The sequence below is a fragment of the Etheostoma spectabile genome, chromosome 9 (assembly GCF_008692095.1).
Source record: "Etheostoma spectabile isolate EspeVRDwgs_2016 chromosome 9, UIUC_Espe_1.0, whole genome shotgun sequence".
Classification (NCBI taxonomy): Eukaryota; Metazoa; Chordata; class Actinopteri; order Perciformes; family Percidae; genus Etheostoma; species Etheostoma spectabile.
The window spans coordinates 16104235-16119356 of NC_045741.1; the positions used below are offsets into that span (position 1 = coordinate 16104235).

General features: G+C 39.8%; 1 long non-coding RNA gene across 1 annotated transcript in view; it reads right to left on the minus strand.

Annotated features, from left to right (window-relative positions):
• The window catches only part of LOC116696183 (uncharacterized), a 44846-nt gene extending 33271 nt beyond the window's left edge, over positions 1-11575 (minus strand). The window contains exon 1 of the long non-coding RNA XR_004333645.1: positions 11073-11575. This is a non-coding gene — a long non-coding RNA (uncharacterized LOC116696183). The remainder of the gene's footprint in view (positions 1-11072) is intronic.
• Positions 11576-15122: the final 3547 nt, after the last annotated feature.

A 15122-nucleotide genomic window follows, 5' to 3' on the forward strand; every position in this document is an offset into this window, starting at 1 on the left:
GCAATAACATGGTCCCAAACATGGACTAATGATTCAAGAATGAATTGTGTTGTGGCCAGGTTGGATCAGTGGTAGAGCGGGCACACATGGGCTGAGAGGTTTATGCCTCGACGCAGAGGTCCAGGACCTGTGACGATTTCCTGCGTGTCTTCCCCTTTCTCACCTAGCTGTCCTGTTAAAAATTAAAAGGCAGAAAAGACCCAAAAAAAAATCTTAAAAAATAATGAATTGTGTTCATTTATTTTCTTCTGAACATGGATAGAAGTAAGAAGCTCCCTTGTGCAGTCTTTTACTTTAACATTAATACTACCCTTTGATCTATTTAGGAGGCCCTACTGTAGCTCAATAAACCAGAGGACATGGGAGCGTTTTATCAAATTCCTTCTGATAAAGCCACCCTTATGACTAAAACAATAACATGGCACATTTCTGTCTTCCTTTTATTAGGCTACTTGTTCTAGTTGCCTACATTATCAAGTATTGTAAACTACAACAACACTTTCTCTTGCCACCTTCCACAGTGAGGTCAGAAGTCATTCAGTGTCTTGCTAAACTGAACCTGGGTCTCTGAATGCATTTCTCCGGACACACTATGTCACCCTGATGATCTATTTATCCATTTTTAATATATACAGGATATAGTATGCTGTAAAGGTTCTGATATTATTGTCACCAGGCCAATGGCAAATGTAGCAAATGTTCAGACACTGGCAACAAGATTTTGTATTTTAAATCGAACTAATCAACATTTTTTAACAATGATTTGACATCCATATATATATATATATATATATATATATATATAATCTATATACACACACACACACCACACACACCACACACCACACACACACCACACACTACCGTTCAAAAGTTTGGGGTCACCCAACACATTTTGTGTTTTCCTGAAAAGTCACACTTATTCACCACCATACGTTGTGAAATGAATAGAAAATAGAGTCAAGACATTGACAAGGTTAGAAATAATGATTTGTATTTGAAATAAGATTTTTTTTACATCAAACTTTGCTTTCGTCAAAGAATCCTCCATTTGCAGCAATTACAGCATTGCAGCTTTGCTTCTAGCTGTTAATTTGTTGAGGTAATCTGGAGAAATTGCACCCCACACTTCCAGCGCCCCCACAAGTTGGATTGTTTGGATGGGCACTTCTTGCGTACCATACGGTCAAGCTGCTCCCACAACAGCTCAATGGGTTCAGATCTGGTGACTGCGCTGGCCACTCCATTGCCGATGGAATACCAGCTGCCTGCTTCTGCTCTAAATAGTTCTTGCACAATTTGGAGGTGTGGTAGGGTCATTGTCCTGTTGTAGGATGAAATTGGCTCCAATCAAGTGCTGTCCACTGGGTATGCATGGCGTTGCAAAATGAGTGATAGCCTTCCTTATTCGAATCCCTTTACCCTGTACAAATCTCCCACCTTACCAGCACCAAAGCAACCCCAGACCATCATTTACCCCACCATGCTTAACAGATGGCGTCAGGCATTCTTCCAGCATCTTTTCATTTGTTCTGCGTCTCATAAAAACGTTCTTCTTTGTGATCCAAACACCTCAACACTGGATTCATCCTCCACAACACTTTTTTCCAGTCTTCCTCTGTCCAATGTCTGTGTTCTTTTGCCCTCTTAATCTTTTTCTTTTATTGGCCAGTCTCAGATATGGCTTTTTCTTTGCCACTCTGCCCTGAAGCCCGAATCCCGCAGCCGCCTCTTCACTGTAGATGTTGACACTGATGTTTTGGCGGTACTATTTAATGAATGCCAGTTGGACCTGTGAGGCTTCGTTTCTCAAACTGAGACTCTAATGTACTTATCTTCTTGCTCAGTTGTGCAACGCGGCCTCCCTTCTTTTTCTACTCTGGTTAGAGCCTGTTTGTGCTGTCCTCGGAAGGGAGTAGTACACACCGTTGTAGGAATCTTCATTTTCTAAATGTCTCGCATGGAATGCCTTCATTTCTAAGGACAAGATAGACGTGTTGAGTTTCAGATGAAAGTTCTCTTTTTCTGGCCATTTTGAGCGTTTAATTGACCCCACAAATGTGATGCTCCAGAAACTCAATCTGCTCAAAGGAAGGTCAGTTTTGTAGCTTCTGTAACAACCTAAACTGTTTTCAGACGTGTGAACATGATGTGCACAGGGTTTCTAATCATCAATTAGCCTTCTGAGCCAATGACAAACACATTGTACCATTAGAACACTGGATGATAGTTGCTGGAAATGGCCTCTATACACCTATGTAGATATTGCACCAAAAACCAGACATTTGCAGCTAGAATAGTCATTTACCATCATTTTGAACGGTAGTGTATAACACTACAGGTCAAAAGTTGGGTCACTTACAATTTCCATTCCACTCTATTACAGACAGAATACCAGCTAACTGAGTGGGGGCTGATCTTTAATTCAATATCTCCATTATCCATAATCACAACCATTCATCCCATGTTCCAAAGGCCACATCCTGTTTACTAATTTGATATCATTTTAAAAACTGACTAAGATTACATTAGAACCCTTTGTAATTATGTAAGCAAAATAATCTCAAACTGCTGCCCTGTTTAAAAAAACAATGCAACTGATTCCAGCTGGTATTCTGTCTATAATGGAGTGCATGGAAATTTCTAAGTGACCCCAAACTTTTGACCGGTAGTGTGTATTGTATATTATATATTATATATATATATATATATATTATACATATACATATATATACATATACATACATACTTACATACATACATACATCCACATCCACATCCGCTTATCCGGTAGCAGCTCCCTTCCCTTTCCCGAGCCACATTAACCAGCTCCGACTGGGGGATCCCGAGGCGTTCTCAGGCCAGGTTGGAGATATAATCCCTCCACCTAGTCCTGGGTCTTCCCTGAGGCCTCCTCCCAGCTGGACGTGCCTGGAACACCTCCCTAGGGAGGCGCCCAGGAGGCATCCTTACCAGATGCCTGAACCTCCTCAACTGGCTCCTTTTGATGCGAAGGAGCAGCGGATCTACTCCGAGCTCCTCGCGGATGACTGAGCTTCTCACCCTATCTCTAAGGGAGACGCCGGCCACCTTCCCGAGGAAACCCACTCATTTTTGTGAGGGTACCAAAAAATGTATGAAGTCAAACAAAGTACAGATATAGCCCACTGTCTCTTTGGTAAGTTTATTATTGCAATTAGATTTGATTTTTTTTTTTTTTTAATAGCCTACAATTTCAGTATGAACTTGAATTCATCTATGACACTGTCCATGATGTAGGGCTGGGCGATATTGAGAAAATCAAATCTCACGCTATTTTTGACCAAATACCTCAATATCAATACCACAACAATATTGTAGTGGTGACTATTGGTGCTTCCACAAAATATTTACACAATGAGATTTTTGATAATTAATCATCAGTAATGTGGATATAATGACCAAGTGGTTAAAAACAGATAATAAAACAGTTACAACAGTCTGGTAAGTACAGAAAATGGCATCACTTTACTGTAATTTAGCCTTTAAAACCATATTACAATATTCAAAATCTAAGACGATATATAGTCTCATATCTCGATTTCAATATAACTAATATATTTTTTCATCTATCACATTCAGCTAAAGTAATCATCTCTAAGACATGTTTACATACTTAAAAATCCAGAGTTGAACTCCATAAGGTGAATATATGCAAATGATGAAAAATATGACTCTCTCATTAATAACCTCATCCTTGTTACTTAAGTTTTTCTCCATCCTCAATTTTTGTCTGCTTTCAGTGCCCTGCACAAGACAGGATTTTTCAACCTTTTTTTGGGAGTAACATGGCAACTTTTTCTGTCTCAGCGTAGCCTAATAGACCTTGATACAATGCCTCTGTGCCATTCTTAAGTGTGGCATCACTCATCGCCTAGCTATCTGTGTAGAAGCGCTTGCTGTGAAACACCAGCGTCATTTAATTTCACGAGTGAACAGATGCTGATACTGACTCTTAAGCTGCAGTATAGCAGTGTAGATCTAGATAAGACTTCGCCACATGATCGGGTGCAGTATTATACCACACAGATGCTTGCTAATCTCACCTGTCGCAGTTAAGGTTCCATTTATTATCATACCTTCCATTTCCTCTTTTCTCCCCTGCTGAAGTGAAGGATCTAACACTTATTCATGTCTTTTCACACCCAATTAACTAATGGAGGTAGAATATGCCCTGTTGACCATACAATGCTACCCTGAGATATTTCCTACCTCACTGCCGCATGACAAGAATAGAACTGTTGCCAACTGCAGTTACCCTGGCAATCCTTACCAACACACAGTAAACACCTGCACTGCTTCCTGTGCAGAACAGATCACCAACAATGAAATCATATCATCTTTCTATTCCAAAGCACAAACTGCAAATGCATACTAAACATCACGTTATTAGCAAAATAAACCAAGCATCTACATTATTGTAACTGCACACTAAACCTTATTATAGCACAGAAACAGTTTGTGCAGTTGGTTTTGTCAAGATGTGAAAATGCAGGTTCTATAGAATTTCATGTAACTTTTACATAGCCCAACATTATAATTAATTTCATTACAGAAAACTGGTAATTATTTTCTCTATACTCTACACTTCTCTATATTTCCACACCATGTTTCTGCAAACATACAGTAAGCCATTGGTTTACTTTGTCTATAATCCTTTGTATTAATTCCTCATAACTGCAAACACAACGTACACCCATAAACACAAGGTACATCTGTGCATAATCCATCCCTGACAATACAAGCACGCTCTGTTTACATCATCCATCGCTTTGCTGATTTTAGAACAAACAATACCTAAGTTGATTACAATAAAAGGCATGTTCTTTTTCATATCAATTTAACAGAATTATAAAGTACGGGATTGACCCAGATCAAACATAGCTTTTTTCGTGTGCCATCGTCCGTAACTACACACAGACACGCACACACCCAACACACTCCTTCTCCTGTCATTTCATATTATTAGATCACTTACAGTGGGATACTTCAAACAGATGGGGTTGACGCCTTAGATCTGTGTTGTTAACCCTTCTTGATTTATCTTAATAAAGTTAACAGCCTGTTTTGTACCGGCATTATTTAGCGTGTGGGGGTGGTGCAAGTCCTCTAGAACCACTGGTGCCAGGTAAATATGATTTAGGGAAACTACTCAGAGAAGACAGAGCCATCTGTATTCCCATTCTGCCTCACATACAGTATGAGTGAGCTATGCACAGAGCAGGAACGTAATTCCTTTTCCACTGCCTTTTGTCCGTTCAGCTGTTTTCACGTGTGGACAAACGAGGCAGATATAACAAAGGCCTGTTTTCATTTGTGTGTGTGTGTGTGTGTGTGTGTGTGTTTGGAGCGTTGTAAGTGCACCTTTCATCAGTGGAGATGATTCAGCTATCCCATAAACTCATGTTACGATTGAGTTGACCACAGCATGCTGATACTGTTAAACTCTCATATGATTTTCATACTTAATACATTTCTTGAAAAGAATTCTTTTGAAAGTTCAGCCAATTTGGTAATTTTTACAAATAATTTCACAAGCTGTGAAAATAATGAAACATTGATAAATATACAGAAAGTATTTAAATGTAGTGCAATTAATAGAAACAATTACAGTGGTGTGAAAAAGTGTTTGCCCCCTTCCTCATTTCCTGTTCTTTTGCATGTTTGTCACACTTAAGTGTTTCGGAACATCAAACCAATTTAAACAATAGTCAAGGACAACACAAGTAAACAAAATGCAATTTGTAAATGAAGGTGTTTATTATTAAAGGTGAAAAAACAAACCATCATGGCCCTGTGTGAAAAAGTGATTGCCCCCTAAACCTAATAACTGGTTGGGCCACCCTTAGCAGCAACAACTGCAACCAAGCGTTTGCGATAACGTGCAATGAGGCTTTTACAGCGTCCTGGAGGAATTTTGGCCCACTCATCTTTGCAGAATTGTCCTAATTCAGTTACATTAGAGGGTTTTCGAGCATGAACGGCCTTTTTAAGGTCATACCACAACATGCAATAGGATTCAGGTCAGGACTTTGGCTAGGCCACTCCAAAGTCTTCATTTTGTTTTTCTTCAGCCATTTGGTGGTGGACTTGCTGGTGTGTTTAGGATCATTGTCCTGCTGCAGAACCCAAATTCGTTTCAGCTTGAGTACACAAACAGATGGTCGGACATTCTCCTTCAGGATCTCTTGGTAGACAGCAGAATTCATAGTTCCTTTTATCACGGCAAGTCTTCCAGGTCCTGAAGCAGAAAACAGCCCCAGACCATCACGCTACCACCACCAATATTATTGTTGGTATAATGTTCTTTTTATGAATGCAGTGTTCCATCTACGCCAGATATACTTGGACACACACCTTCAAAGAGTTCCACTTTTGCTCATCGGTACAGAATGTTGTCCCAAAAGTCTTGGGGATCATCAAGATGTGTTGTGGGGAAATTGAGAGAGCTTTGATGTTCTTTTTGCTCAGCAGTGGTTTTCTCCTTGGAACTCTGCATTGCAAACCATTTTTGCCCTGTCTTTCCTGATGGTGGAGGCATGAACGCTGACCTTACTGAGGCAAGTGAGGCCTGCAGTTCTTTGGACGTTGTTGTGGGGTCTTTGTGACTCTTGGATGAGTCGTCGCTGCGCTCTTGGGGTAATTTTGGGCGGCCGGACACTCCTGGGAAGGTTCACCACTGTTCCATGTCTTCACCATTTGTGGATAATGGCTCTCACTGTGGTTCGCTGGATTCCCAAAGCTTTGGAAATGGCTTTATAACCTTTCCAGACTGATAGATCTCAATTACTTTCTTTCTCAATTGTTCCTGAATTTCTTTGGGTCTCGGCATGATGTGTAGCTTTAAGGATCTTCTGGTGGACCTTACTGTGTCAAGCAGCTCCTATTTAAGTGATGCCTTGATTGTGAACAGGTGTGGCAATAATCAGGCCGGGTGGTGGCTAGAGAAATTTAACTCAGGTGTGGACAACCACAGTTATAGTATGTTTTAACAAGGGGGGCAATCACTTTTTCACACGGGCCATGATGGTTTGGATTTTTTTTCACCTTTAATAAAACACCTTCATTTACAAATTGCATTTTGTGTGTACTTGTGGTTGTCCTTGACTATTGTTAAATTGGTTTGATGTTCCGAAACACTTAAGTGTGACAAACATGCAAAGGAACAGGAAATGAGAAAAGGGGAAAACACTTTTTCACACCACTGTACGTGGCATAGGTGTGAATTAGACTGTTTCAATTCCCTATTCTTGTTTCATTATTTTGTACAATCTAGAATAATAGGCACCAAAACATTTGTTGTTTGCACAGTTAAGTATATAGTGCATTGCTACTATGTACAGAACTGCAATGTTAGTTTTTTCCTTGACGAAAATGTTTTACAGTCATAGATTTACTCAATAGTGTAAGGTTTAAGACCCTTGGTAGGCTAGGTTTAATCGAAAAATGTGGGATTTCAACACAAGCAAAGAGGTACATTTGGAGGCAGATGACGGCTTTATAGGTTAAACAAAACACATATCACCAATAACTGTTGTGTGAAGAATGAGTAGAAAAATAAGGGCATTAACAATTCCCGCAAATTGTCTGTGTTGTTTTACCCCAATTCCGCCCAACTATCAGAAAGCTCAGCAGTGATTTAAACACGGTATAACCTTTCCCTCTCCTTAATTGGATAAAACAGTCAAGAATAAAATGGTATGTATAAATTAATTCCTTGGAAAAGTCACTTCCCACTCTAAGCATACGTAAGAAGTAAAAGAGACATAAAGCAAGTGACTCCCCTTCTCTCTCTACTATGAAGCCAAGGGCAAAATTACCTGATTTGATATTGGTCTGTAATTCTGCAGGCATTCTACAGGCATGAACTTTGCATAATCTGTTTTTTGTTTGTTAATTTTCTCCATTCTGCACCAATCTTTCAGCCTGTCACTCTTTTAAATCTCGGGCTCAAGGAACCAAGTCCTCAAACTCGCAAAGACTACTCTTCAAATTGTTTTTTGTAGCTCTTGAAATGACAAACACCCACACATTGGTATGCACTGAAGCGAACAATTGAAAAGAACTTCAATTATTTAATTCATGTTAGCCTGTACTGCTGAGTGCAATAGAATTGATTACCCTATTAGACATGTTTATCAAGACACCCCATTGCTGACAACCCAAGTCACAAATTTGTCTGTAATGGCCTGAGAACTTAAATCCACTTTTACAATAGCACTGAATAATGGGAGAATTAAATGAACAGAAAACAGAGTGGCCTCTCAGAGCAATACTCCTGATGACAGTGACCATTCAACTTCATTAGGCAGTATTGACAAAAAAATTTCAAACTTAATCTCCTAGCAACAGCAGAGCTACTTGGCCTTTTAGACAGTGTCGATGGGATTTCATGCTTGGTCACCTCCAGCGATGGCATGGCAAACCACAAAGAAGTAACCCCATATAGAAGTACTTCAGTCAAAGATTCTTTGAAGTGTAATTTCTCTCTATTGGCCCTGACAACCTGGACAGCAGAAGATAAAAGAATCTACTTTTGTGCAAAGACACTATGCAAAGCATATCTTTGCAACAGTGAAGTGGCCTTTCAAAGCCTGTGTACATCAAAAGGTAAATGGTAACTGGCATAAGGTAAATTGACAAATTGACCTCATTTCCCAAGACGTATTTCAAAAAACACTATCCAATCACTAGTTTAACCCTTGTGTTGTTCAATTATTTTGACTAATAGTTAAGATCAGAGGAACATATGTTGATGGAGAGTTTAGTCAGGATACCAAATTGTATTTATTTAAATTTTCCTTTATTGTGTGGTAATTTGGTTGAAAGGAACCCATATTTCTGATCTAGACATTTTTAAAAGGGGTCAAATTTGACCCAAGGACTACAGGAGGGTTCAAATAAAAATCCTGCACCACTAATGGAAAGTGGAAAGTAAAAATCTAATTTTGAATCTGAAGCTTAAATCAACTCACTTACTGACAAATTTGGATGAATTTGGCTTTCCTTTATGGTAATGGCCACCAGGGCTGGTGGATAGAATAGCCATGTGCTAATCAAAACTGTTGGAAAAAGGTTTTCTACTAAACAAAATGGAACTAATTTAAACTGGTGGCCATAACCTCAATGTTACATTAATGCAACATTAAGATTATTATTAAGAGAAAACTTGGAAACGAGAAATCAGAGTTGGGAAAAAATACCTCCAGAACCATTGACTCCTCTCTCTCTTTTTTGAGTGAGAGGAGTCACTGGGACTTCTGAATGATTGCAGTAGATACAAATTTACAGTGTACAGAAAGAAGGGAGTTTGAATAGGTTGCATGGGAAAACAAACAAAAAACAACAACAAAAAACAAACAATACAATACACACACCTTTCCTACACCATAAGAAATGCACCATTTTTTGTCCTTGTTATAGAGTAACCCATTAAATTGAAGTGAGACGTATTCAATAAGATAGCTCCATAAAAATACTTATTAAACTAAAAATGATTCAGAAAATGGTGACCATGTGCAATGGCCTTTTGAGAAACGACTGCATGGGGTAGTAATTGGCCAAGTGCACCAATTTACCACCTTGAAACTTGAAACCTCCGACTTCATGGAAGAATGATCAAAGCCACCACACTCTCCAGTGTTTCCTCCGCGTACAGCTTTTCCAAAGAGACTTGTTTTAGACTTTCATCTTTCAATTCAGATTTTCTTCCTTTCTCTGCTTTAACAGTCTGCTCCTCTGCCCATGGATCAAACAAGAATGAAAATCATAACACTGTATATCAGAGGAGCCTTCATTGCATAAATAAGGATGTTACTGTGGCAATAATTAATATTGTTCAGGCCTTGTGATCTGCAGTACATCTGCAACAGAATGTGTGATTGCTTTAGTATTTTAAGATTGATAGGGCTGTGGAAATGTAGTCATAAAAAATGCAAAGAGCTGCACTAATGTGTCACAATCAGATTTTAAGCAGCAAATAAATGTAAAATGCCAGAGGGGTGTACTACGAAGCAAGGTTGACAGAGCCAGGCTTTCTTTGCATTTGCTCGACAAAACCTATTACCCCAATTAGAGATAATAACTATGACAACAGTGGTTATAAACTTTCTTTGTTAACCCAGGTGGATAGCTAACGCCTTGTGGCTTCTTTGAAAAGGGGGGGGGGGGGGGGGGGGGGGGGGATGCACTTCATAGCATTGTGGGTTTTTAGGTTATTCATTTCCTTGTAACTCACTTACTCACTCACTGTCAGTTGAACCACCTACAGTATGTTCAAAGGTTTAAGGCCACTATCTTCAGTTACTTGGAGTGGTGTAGAATACAAAGTTATGCGGTTTAGTGGTTGCGTCCTACCTGCCGAACAAATGACCTAATATGATAACTTTAACAGCAGCATTTTACTGCCATAAAAAGGGGGTCAGGTGTTTTTCCTTTGAGGCCTATTTCACTAAACCAGCGTTATGCCTGCGCGTGCTTCAGTGAACTAAAGACTGAAGGGGACTGAATATCCAGGGCCCTCATGTGAGGAGGGCCCAAAAAAGATGCTAGAATTAATAGTTGTGGATGCAGGCAGGGGCCCATAGAAAATGCCTTTCTACAGGGCCCAGAATTTTGTGCTACGCCTTGTATTTCTTACTGTGACGATACCATTATACACACACACACACACACACACACATACACACACACACACACACACACACAGTTACAGACAATAAATTACTTCTTTATACAGTTAGAAGCCACAGCATTAATACCATCATAACAACCATCATTATCAAAGGCATGACAACACTGACAACTGTGACTCGCCGATACACAAAGCTGACGTTACCCCAAAATCTTGCTTCAGCACAGGGCACTGCACTAACCGCCCACCTGGCGTCTATCATCGCCAATAAGAAAACATATGCAACATTAGCTGGCAAACACATTGCGTTGACACAATACACAAACTCTCCAAACAATAATAAAGTGCTGCATACAAACTGACAGCTTTTAGTCAATTAAAAAAGATGTAGGTTACTCACCGGTCACGGAAGAACACAGTTGTGATCCTTGTTTAATCACAGCTCCAGTGTCCAGTAACGTTAGCTAGCTAGCTAGCTAGGTAGCTAGCTAATTGCAGAGCAAAGTTGCTGGTTCTTTGTCACCACATCTGATCCTTGGGTAACGTTACGTCGTTATCCCATGTAACGTTACAAACGACAAACTTCGTAACTGATGTGACATGCAAAGATAGCTTGAATTAATCCGGGGAAACTCCTGGTATGACCATAAACTGTATAAGTACGGTCTATGGGTATGACCACATTACAAGTGCATCACTCATGTAGTTGACAGAAATGTTAATGCCCGTTTTGGTCTTCCAATTAGGCGCTTCGCCAGGTGAAGTTCAGCAGAAAGATGATTGTCCTTTACTTCATAATGTTGTGACATTTTTCTGCATTACATAACTTCTACCCTTGCTCGTTTTAACAATAAATCGATCAATAACATACCACACAGCTCCGCAAACAGATCTCTTTTTTTTGTTGGGCTAACGTGTAGCTAGTGCATCCAAACTTCTCTCTCTGACTCATCAGCTTTGAACGACCAATCAAAAGACAGTGTCAACTGAGGTCGATAAGACATGAAATTACTACAATTGTTGTTATTTTACATATCTATTAATCTTATCATACTGAACCTGTGAAGAATTTTACTTTTACATTTGGTGTGCTGCTGTGCACCAATGATAGGAATTTCATTGGTGACTTGGGTAAATAATTCATTTTTAAACCATATAGATATAGCCTATATTTATGTATTATCATATAGGCCTAGTATATTATTCTATGTGTTTACGTATACAGAGCAAAATATACAATGGTGTTCAAACATACAATTTTCTACACTTTCTACACAAAACGTTTTGCTTGAAAATAGTTTCACAATTCAAGTGCAAAGACCTGGAGTTATATAAACCTGAGATGTATTATGCAGGTATGTGTCCCACATCTCAGTTAGGCAGTGTAGCTCTGCTCTTGTGACACTTAAATATGCACAAGTATGACACAGACTTAAAACTCACAAACCCCTGTCACACAGAGCCTGTGATACACAACTATTACATGAACATGCCGACAAATAAGTAGACTGAATATGCTGAGTGTGCATTAATAAAATCCCTTTATGTTAATACATGAAGAAGCTGTTTCTGCCATGAGTAGTAACAGGTAAAATGTAGTCCTGAATGAGCACCAATCTCTTTGTAAAGACTTCAGTGATGGCTCTAATGATTGAAAGGTATATTATATGTGACTTTAAATTATATCTGGGCCTGTGAGATTCAATTTTTAATGAATTTAGGCTTCAGGTGTAATTGTAATTAGCCTGCTGACACATTTAATTTAATCTTTTGTCTCCTAATCTCTAATTGTGTTGGCGACTTTGGCTGGGTTTCATTTCATAGATATAATTTAGATAAGATACTGTCCATAAAGCTATAAATAACACAGTATAAAGGTGCTATTTACGCCATGGTACTGCAGTGAAAAATCACATACAGTAAGCTGATTATTGTTTACACTCTTGTTCTGTGGATTATAGTAACTGCATTTATCTAGATGATGATTAACAGGACTAACCCGGATTAGTTCAATTGCATTTGTTGATATAGGTGTACAAACTGTACGCTTGAAAATGAGGTCATGCTTTACTGTCTTCATACCTCCCTTCCCCTCTCTCCCCTCCCTCGGACATCCATCTCCTCCCCAGACTGAGAGAACCACCAAGCAGGGCGAAAAGCCATTACCACCAGCCTTTCTTCATCTTAACTACAGTATGATGCTTAGGCAAACATCAGCATTAATCAGGGAGAGAGAGGGAGAGAAAGGGAGGGTGGGGGAAAGCAAAGCAACAAAGAGATCAGACCTGAGAATGCACAGAAGAGGCCACCAAGTGGACCACAAATCACCCTCTTATCTCCACAAGATGAAAGACTTGTTTTCCCTCAGCCAGTAAACACAATTATGCATCTGAACGTACTCTCAGAAGATCATTCAACAACAAATCTGCTTCATCTCTAATTATGCCTAATATCAACAGATAAGAGCTATGCCCAAACAGTCTAACAATGTTACCTATGCGACAAGTGCATGCATATGGAGCTAGAATTGTTTCTTTATTACATGCGAGAAAAGAAAGGATCTCAGAAAAGAAATGTTTGAGAGAAAAAGTTATCACACTAATGGCAAAAAAGCATTTTATGAGAGGAAAAAAAATTTGAGAGAAAAAGTTTTCATATTAATAGCAAAAAAAATCTCTCTCAAAATACTTTTTTAAACTCTCAAATATATATTTTTGCTATCAGTGTGAAAAAAAATTCTCTCTCAAAAAAAGTGTTTCTCTCAAGCCGTTTTTCTTCTCACTCTCGATTCAATTTTAGCTCTCGTCTCAGGATTTTTCTCTTGATGTGAAAATAGTGTCATGGGCGGGGCCATGTTCCTATTGGCCGGTTGGGTGAGCACCGTCTTGTCTTGGGAGTCAATCTGAATCATTACACCATTGTCACTATCATAGATAGATAACTAGCAACCAGCCCATTTCTAAATAAATACCTTTTAATTATCTTAAAACTTTTTAACAGTCAAACTGAAACACTGGCGCCTGGTGGTGAGCTCCAAGTCCTGCAGCCGCAGACGGACCGCCATCAGTGGGGCTCGGCCAGCATGGAAACATTGCTAGAAAACTTTGCTGCCGACCTCGACCTGATCTGATCTGATCTCCAGCGGGACACGGAGAGCCCCAGACCCGGTAGCAGCGGGACGTCCCCCCAGGAGCTCACCGCCATGTTGGTGGAATAGCAAGCTAGCGTTGGCAAACTGACCAACCAACCTGCTTATAAATAAAAACATTTTAGTTATCTAAACACTTTTTAACAGTCAATCTGAAACACTGGCAGTGAGCTCCAGGTCCTGCAGCCGCAGACGGACCGTCATCAGTGGTTAACGCGTGCCAAGTTCTGCTTCCCTGCCGAGAATTGCATCCACAAGGGAAAATATTGATTTTATAAGACCAAGTAGCTACTGTTTAAAAGCTAGGCTATATACAATTCTTTGTCATGTTCATCAATGATGATTATAATTTTTGAACGTTTAGAGACATTAATGTTTTATTGTCATTTCCTTGCTGCTTGGATGGAATTCTTGGCTGCAATGAGGGTTAAGAGATTCATTATTCAGCCAAAATTATTGTTGCTGCTCAAGCGGGGGCAATTCTTTGCAGGGATGCAAAATGTGGGTTCAACATCAGCTAAGCAAGCTCTGGTCATGGCCAGGGGACGTGCCGTTGCTACTGGGTGTGCGGGCTGGTTGGTTACTTCGCTAACACTAGCTTGTTTTTCCACCAACACTGGCGGTGAGCTCCTGGGGGAATGTGCCGTTGCTACCAGGTCTGGAGCTCTCCGTGTCCGGCTGGAGCTCCGATCCATCCACTGGTCTGGGGCTCTCCATTGTCCCGCTGCGGATCAGATCAGATCAGGTCGTGGTTGGCAGGGAATCTATTAGCAATGTTTCCATGCTGGCCGAGCCCCACTGATGGCGGTCCGTCTGCAGCTGCAGGACCTGGAGCTCACCGTCAGGCGCCAGTGTTTCAGTTTGACTGTTAAAAAGTTTTAAGATAATTAAAAGGTATTTATTTAGACGTAGGCTGGTTGCTAGTTATCTATCTATGATGGTGACAATGGTGTAATGATTCAGATTGACTCCCAAGACAAGACGTTGCTCACCCAACTGGCCAATAATAACTGGCCATAATCACTGGTTTGTTCTTTAGTTCTGTAGCTACCAGCTGACAAGTACCCTTCCGTTTACGCAAGTGTACAGCACTTCACTGTAACACTGCTGATTTGATAATGCCATTCCCATTTGCATATGCAAATTTCTTGTTGCTACTTGGAGTCTTAAATTACTCTTTCAAAGATGATATAAATGGTCAATTCCATGATGTAAACGTCTAACTTAAAAGCTGTTCTGCTACAATGAAGACTTTAAATTCCATATACAGTCATTACAGACAGAAGCGATGAAGTGAAGACT